Below are 8,184 nucleotides of genomic sequence, written 5' to 3'. Positions count from 1 at the left end.
ATCTCCTAATAATTATATATTAATTTTTCAATGTAATTTAAAGATGTAGTTGGATTTGAGCAAGTGGTATATTATATTAAAAAAATCAAATGGTGATTTATCACATTTGAACATGTGATATATAATATCTTAATTTTGTGATTTATGACATCTTAACACCAAATCAATTATTGAAAAAAAAAATATTTTTAAATTAAAAATTAAAATAATTTATATTTGAAAAAAAATTATTTTTAAATTAAAAATTAAAATAATTTATATAATGATTATTTAAAGATTTTTAAAAATAAATTTCTTTTTAAATTAAAAATTAAAATAATTTATATAATGATTATTTAAAGATTTGTAAAATAAGGCTTCATAGTTAATGTTTCTTGTTGCTTAGTTTAATTATTGAACTTTGAAAGAGATTAACAATAATAAATTCTCAAAAATATACGCATGTATTAGTCAATAATCATAATTATAAGTTTATAGGCAAGATGAATAATGGTTTTAAAGATACACTATTATTTTATTAGGTAAAGACAAATTTATTATATTTATACAATGATATTAATCACTATCTTTTTTCATTTCACATCTATTAGTATAATTTCATTAGTGAGTGATTGCTAAATAGAGCATTACAATTATATTCTACATAATTATTTTGAACTTAATTCTAACATTACATCCCAATATCTTGTATTTTATTTCCAAAATCATTTGAATAATAAAAATTAAATACTAAATTGTATATCAATAATTACTTGTAAAAAATAAACTTAATAATAATAAATAGTTTAAAATCATAAATGATCTATTTATTCATAAATTTACCATACCTATTTCTGATTCTAATTAATTTTAAGAAATAAATTTTAAAAGATAGCTAAGATACTTATTCATAATTTTCTTGGAAAAATAATTATTTAAAAATAAAATAAATATTTAATATTCAAAATTAATTAAATAAATTTTTAATTTTTAATTTTTACTTTGAACTTATCAACTTTTACTTTTAACAATAGTGAGAATGAATGACAAATTAACTCAAAAGGAAAAAAAGACAAATTCACTCAAGCTAACACATGCATTATTGAGTTGAAAAGTTTCTCATGATAAAAGTGAAAGAGAAATTGATTTAAAACAAGTCTATGTTCAATAGCAACAAATTAAACAATTATACTAATTATCTTATTATTATCTATAATCTATATTGAACTTAGGACATAAAAATATGACATTAGGTTAGGGAGTTGAATAAATGTAACCTAGAGCAAAAAAATTGATAGTTAAACAAATGTGGTCACCATGTTCGTTTTCCATTTTTTGATGGTGCTTATTTAAAAGGGAGATGAACTTACAAAAAACATGAAGTAAAAATGTTAAATGATGCAATGGGCAAAACGTGTGGGGTTGCGAAGGAGTGTTGTAACATGCCCATCAATTTTTTGTCTTGATTAAACAATTAACTTTTTTATTATATTTATCTTTTACTAAAGTCAGATTGATAAGTTTTTTTTTTTGCACGAAGTAATTTATTTGTTATCATTTTCCAAATATTCTTTTTGCAATTACTTACAAGTCTTTTTCATATTTTACTAAGTATAGTGTACTACGCAACATATATAGTTACGTGTTAGCATTTTCCAAGTCTTCTTTCTGCAATTACTTACAAGTCTTTTGCCTGTTTTTTTCATATTTTACTAAGTGTAGTGTACTACGCAACATATATAGTTACGTGTTAGCATTTTCCAAGTCTTCTTTCTGCAATTACTTACAAGTCTTTTGCCTGTTTTACTATGTGTAGGGTGCTACGCAACATCTATGGCAAGAGTTGATAAGTGTGGCATCCCAAAGTGAAAAGTGAAGAATCAATTGCTTTTATAAATTCAAATGCTCCTTGTCATATTTATTTCACCAGGCATCAATTTATCGAAATTTGCGGAATTGGGTCATGCTTCAATACGAGTACTGAGAACCTCATGTCATGACGGCAAGTGCTATTTCATGGACTATAGCATCATTAATGCACCAGATTGTCGTCACCCGGAGAGCCCATCGCATGCATGGATGCACATCTCATCACTCAGCTGCGGCAATGCCTGTTCCTGCCCGCGTCCGGCTCCGGTGTCCCTGCCCGCCTCCGGTTTGAGGACATAATCAGTTCACCAACCTATCCATTAATGGACTTAAACTCTGCCGCCGCCTCCGTAGTTTACCAACTCAACCCGCGCATTAACGGTGCCGAGATCCATAAACTCCATACGCTATCGAGATTTCAACCCACGCAATTACCGGTGCCGGGATCCATAAACTCCATACGCTATCGAGATTTCAGACCCGCGAAGAAGAACACGGCAGAGCAGCCCCTGCAACCAGCGAAGAAGAACACGGCTCTGCAGCGGCGAACAGAGATTGGTGATCACGGGTAACGCTAGTACTGTTCATAGGCATTCGCCAAAGCTGAAAATGATTTGTTTAAAATCTGATGGTTTTGTTCGAGTAGTCTTCTGTACATTTTTGTTCGAGTAGTCTTCTGTACATAGAGCTAAGATTTTATACTTTCTATGCTTCTGTTTGAGGTTTAAAGTGAAATCTCGATGTAGTTCTCTGTGATGTCAAATTTGATGACGAGTCTGATGCGCATAATATGCTTTGATTCTTATACCATATGCTTTGATTCTTATAGTTCTCAATATTAATTTCACATACCATATGCTTTGATTCTTATAGGCGCAAATACAAGTCTATCAAAACAAACTCTCTTTCAGGTATATTCCAGTAGTTTGAGGTTTTATTTTCAACTTACGTATTTCATTTACCAGGCCGGGGACTTCCAACTCTTGGTTTCATCTCCTGTATGGATGTGAATTCCCTCTACCTGAAAACCAAGACTTCCAACTCTTGGTTTCATCTCCTGTATGGATGTGAATTCTCTCTATTTGAAAACCAAATTCCGAGTTGTTTAGCTCTGCAATATGTGTTCTTGTTTTAAAACATTTCTTTTAATACTTTACTTAACATGTAATATTTTTAGTGTCTATGAACTCTAAATTTGGTATACAGACCCTAAGTTTCCTATATTTGAACTATTGTTATATAATGAACATAATTTCTCTGTTCCTTTTTAATTTGAACTATTTTAAATATTTTTATTGGAATTCTTAAAATATTTTTCTATTAATAATATTAATTTTTTAAATCAATATTACATAAATGTAAAGATACATATAAATTTAAATAAAAACCCGTTTCACTATTAACATTTAATTTCAAAATTTTAATATAATTTATTTTTTAAAAATCGAATAATAATCGAAGTGTTAAATCATTTACTTCAGTTTACATCTTTAAAAATGCATAAGTTGTTGACCATTCTTTCAAAATTTTAATATAAATTATTTTTTTAAACATTAAATAATGATCGAAGTGTTAACTCATTCAATTCAGTCTACTTCTTCTAATGTCGAACTCTCAACAATGCTCCAATGATTCAATCATTTTTTGAATTAATAAAATAACATAATACAACAAGTGGACCCATCACCTATTTTAATAGTACATGCTATTCATATCTCTCCCATATTTGCCAAAATAAAAAGATATACTAAGCTTCCCATCCACATACACAATGTTCAGAACTATTCCTGTAACCAGTCTAAAAAGGGCCACTGAATATAAAGAAACAAAACTTACAGAATTTATTACCGTATCAAAAATCTTCTTCATAAGACGATACTAAAAACATAGAAAATGCAATATGGCACGGCCATTCAATAGAGCGCCCTCCTATCACCTCTAATTTTATCGATTTGAAGATCGATGCACCATGTCCTTCTGCTAGATTAGAGAAAATTCCACGGCTTACATATATCACAACAGGTAGTTTGTGTCTCACATCGATATAGGCCATGTTTTGCATTGTTTCCATTAGATTAACTCAGTTCCGATATGAACTGATTATACCCTTCTATTGATTATTTTCTGGTGTTGGGATTATTTCCGGATCTCTGTGTAGTCATAACGGCATTAACACCGCCATAAGGCTTATAAGTGAGGCTCGGCAACCGCAAGATAATTTATGTGTTAAGTTTTTATCGTATACAGAAAAAGTTGAGTTGCAACAAATAGATATGCTTTCTATCCAGTAACATATTATATAAAACTTTTTAAATATATCAAGGATTTAAGAACATTTTATTCTATTCCAGTTTTCAAAATTTTAGTGTTTAAAATGGATTTTAGTGTTTATTCTATTATTATGTTGTTCTTTTTAGATTATGGTATATGGAGAGAATTAGTGTCTTTACTCTCCTGGTTATGTTTGCAGGGAAAAAATATGTCCTGTAAATAAATGGCATCTTATTTTTCCTTTGTTGAAGACTCTATAGAGCCCTCCCCCATGGAGTGTGCGGGTTACGAGCAGTATGTGCATCTCCCCGAGCTCAGTGCCATGTGGAAATTCAAGGAATGGCCTGGTTGGTCTAGAGAGGGGTTGGTAAAGGCTGCCTTACAGTCATTGGAGATTACTTTTCGGTTTGTTCCGTCTGTCCTCTGTGACACAAGGACTTACATTGACAAAGAGGAATGGAAGAGAAGGCTTGAATCCTTAATTAGTTCCCAGATTGAGTTGATTTCAATGATTTGTGAAAATGACAAGCAGGTTCCCACTCTTCAGTTGTCAGTAAGTAGTGGTATTCTTGCTAGGAAAGTTTTCCACGAGGTATGGCAGAGACCTGGTGCTTTACCTGTGGTTAGCAGAACAAGTGAAGAGAGCTTACTTCCTCGTTTGGGTAGATGGAAAAGCGCTGAAGCTATGGTTTCTAGAATATGGCTTGCCATTGAAGGCCATATGCAGAGGACTCCCTTCACTTTAGGTCTGGGGGAACCAAATATGTCAGGTAAGCCTCTTCTTGAATATGATAGAATCTGCAAGCCAAGATATTTGCACTCTTTAAAACAACATAAACAGTTCCATAATCTAGAAGATGCCAAACTTTGCAATGTCCTCCAGATCTTTGAGGCCTGGGTATTTGTAGGCCAAGAATTGTTGCAGAGAGTATATGAAAGAATAGACTCTGGGGATTTCGTAGGAGCATCCAAAGACTGTTGGATGGTTGAAAGGATGTGGAACATGCTCACAGAAATTGTGAACTTGCTTCTAGTGATGGACCCTGATGATTTCCTTTGCCTTAAACACCAGTTGGCAATTAGCAGCACTAGTACGCTTGCAGGCGCATATTGCCTTCGGTCTGCCCCCCTTAGAGACCTTACAAATGCATGCAAGGAACTAAGGCATCTGGTGCCCAAAGTCATCGGTGTTGAGGCTGATCCAAAGGGTGGACCAAGGCTCCAGGAGGCACTTATGCATTTGTTTCATTCACATGGACTGCGCTCACATGACACTTCAGGTGCTTACCATGTTGCAACAATACATGTTCTGTTGGCCTTCCAGGCAATAGAAGCCGCGGTGAAAAGGTTTTTCTTCTCATATCAACAGCTGGTAGTAACAACCATGGGTAGCACTGAAATGAATGGTCCATCATATCTAGGTGCTTGTGATGCCCTACGTCAGATATATTTTGAACCACCTTATTTCCCTAGTGTGGATGGTGCAAAGACATTTTTGGGTTACTTTTGGCACTAAAAGTTACAACTATGGTGGATGGTACACTGGAAGATCTACAGACAAATCAAGTGAAGTTTACAAGAGAAAGAACAGTGCCTTCAATTTTTCAATGTATTACCCCAAATTCATACATACACTTTTTACATTGATAGTTTTGAATACTATACATAGAATTATATTGGATATAGGATTAGACTAATTTTTGTTCATCCCCATCAGTAGGAGCAATCAATAGAACAGTGCTAGAAATTTGAACAATTTTTTTCCCCTCTACAACATGGATAGGATACTAAGGATTCATAGTGTGCAATTCCTCCTTTGTTAAATACTGTAAAAGATTGTCCAAAATTAAAAAGGTAATTATTAAAATTATTAAATTTTACGAGTTGTTTCTTTTTATAATTTTATAATTCTTTACCTAAATTCTATGATGAGTTTAACGATATTTATATAATTCATTATATAAAAAGATTGTAAGAAAAAAATAAATTATATTAATAAAATTATAAAAAAGAACTATAAGTTTTATATGGCCATGATTGTAAAAAAAAATTGCATTTCCTGCATTTTCATGATAGCTATTATCAAGTTAGATAATAGGAATTACAAGGATTGAGAAATAATGCAAAATCATGATAATGTTATGGAATTCAATAAGAGAGATTTATTTCTGATAGACTATTACAAAAAAATTTGACACTGTTTTGGTAATGGTTAAATAAATTTTTACTCTAGAGATAAATACAGAGAAATTTTAACCTTAATTAAAAACCTGTTAATTTCAATATCAAGCCTTCCTACAATTATCTAAGGCTACCTAAAATTTAAATTTAATATGCTTCATAAAATTCAAGTTTCAATACCTCCGCGAATATACTGACGTAGCTCAACTAGATTTGTGGATGCCACTTCATAAACGCAACAATGGTATTGGAAAATATTATGTCATCCTTCTAAATAAATACTTTTTCTTTTATATGGCACCTTTTAAAACGAGGATACCGAACGCCCCAGCAATGGAATTCGAACAAACATAAGACATATTTCTTTTGTTTGTTTTAGTTGTAAATGGCACACTTGTTTTTAGCACTTGGTATATATATGTAAATATAAATATATATGTGTGTGTGTGTTGGGGGGGCGTGTTTATATCTGTTTGATATAAGTCTAAGTGAAACAAAAATTTAGTAAAAAAAAAATTATAAACAATATCTTAACCATATATCTCATCATCAACTAATCTAAATTATAAATTAACTATAATATCTAATCCCTCTTTTTTATTTTCCAAGAGCCGCCCATCCCAGCTAAAGTATAATATTACTTCCAGTTTCTGAAAAGGAATGCTTGCTTGGTAAATCAATTTAATGTGCAGGGTGTTTCAAAGAAAGTTGCAAATATGGTTGTAAGTGTTAATGTACACGGTTATAGTTGAGACCAAAGGTAAAGCGCCCCAACTTTCATCCCAACCCAACTAAATTATAATATAGGTGCAGTTGTTGAAAAGGAGTACTGTCCTAAAAAATGAGTCCTCAAATATGAGTTTAATGACCATGGTATTGGAGGGAAGGTAGTAGATATGCCTATAAGGGTTAATGTACATAGTTATAATTGTGGGTGAAGATAATAATTAATTTATTTTATTTTTGGCCTAAAATTTAATGATTTTTGTTTTTTTATAAGATTGTAGGTTTTTTATTAAATTATATTCAAAATTTTTATAATGCAATTTTTTATTGGGTAAATTATATTTTTGAATGTATAAATAAATTTTGTTCTTCAATACTAATTTGTTTTAGTGAGATTGTAAATTTTAGTCAAATTATTTATAGTATAGTATCATTTATAAAATACGTTGTTCTTTAATCATATAAGTTTAAATTTAGAACATTGATAATGCATATTGCTTATAATCATTCTCTCTCCTAATATCTATAATTTGGCTTAACAATTATCATTTTCTTGCAGATTGACACACGATTTGCTCGCTTGTGCAGAGCCTAACCCCACGGTTTACAGAGAACAAAAACAATCATTGTAATTTTTCTTTAGTGGGTGACTGGCAAACTTTAGTGAATTGCCTTCACCTCTGCAATTTTTTTCCATATAGTTCGGATTGTTTTAATAATCAATATTAGTAGGGCAATTACTTAGCCTTTACTTTAAAATTTTTACATTTCACACATAGCTTAATTAAGGGGAAAAGTAAGTGGCCATAATCCAAGTAAAATTGCTTTGATTTTCATAGATTTGTTAAAATTGATTTTTGATAACATAGTTTTATATGTTTTCTTAGTATAGGAAAAATATAAAAATTCTTTTGGAAAAAGTTTGCTTTAAGTAGTGTTTGGAGTTTTTGAAAGAGAAAGGAAATTTTCGTGAGATAATTAGTGGTCATGAGTTGTATGCGTCGGAAAAGATAAAGAGATTGTTTCTTTGATTGTCTTTGCTACGAAAGTTGTCATTTTATAAATTTTGCATTCTCTCAACTCTCTTAGTTAGGATATTCATTGAAAAAGGCAAAATAGTTTAAATCATCCTAGGTGCATTTTTTAGTGGATTTGAGT

At 31.1% G+C, this 8,184-nt stretch overlaps 1 pseudogene; it reads left to right on the top strand.

The window, feature by feature from the left end:
- Positions 1-4,342: 4,342 nt before the first annotated feature.
- LOC149163165 (nematode resistance protein-like HSPRO2 pseudogene) lies at positions 4,343-5,635 on the top strand (annotated as a pseudogene).
- The last annotated feature ends 2,549 nt before the right edge of the window (positions 5,636-8,184 follow it).

The sequence above is a fragment of the Pinus tabuliformis genome, chromosome 5_2 (assembly GCF_031772625.1).
Source record: "Pinus tabuliformis cultivar Carrire ecotype Pingquan chromosome 5_2, CPIR1, whole genome shotgun sequence".
Lineage (NCBI taxonomy): Eukaryota > Viridiplantae > Streptophyta > Pinopsida > Pinales > Pinaceae > Pinus > Pinus tabuliformis.
The sequence above is the reverse complement of the archived record's forward strand: the minus strand, read 5'-3'. Positions and strand labels throughout refer to the sequence as shown.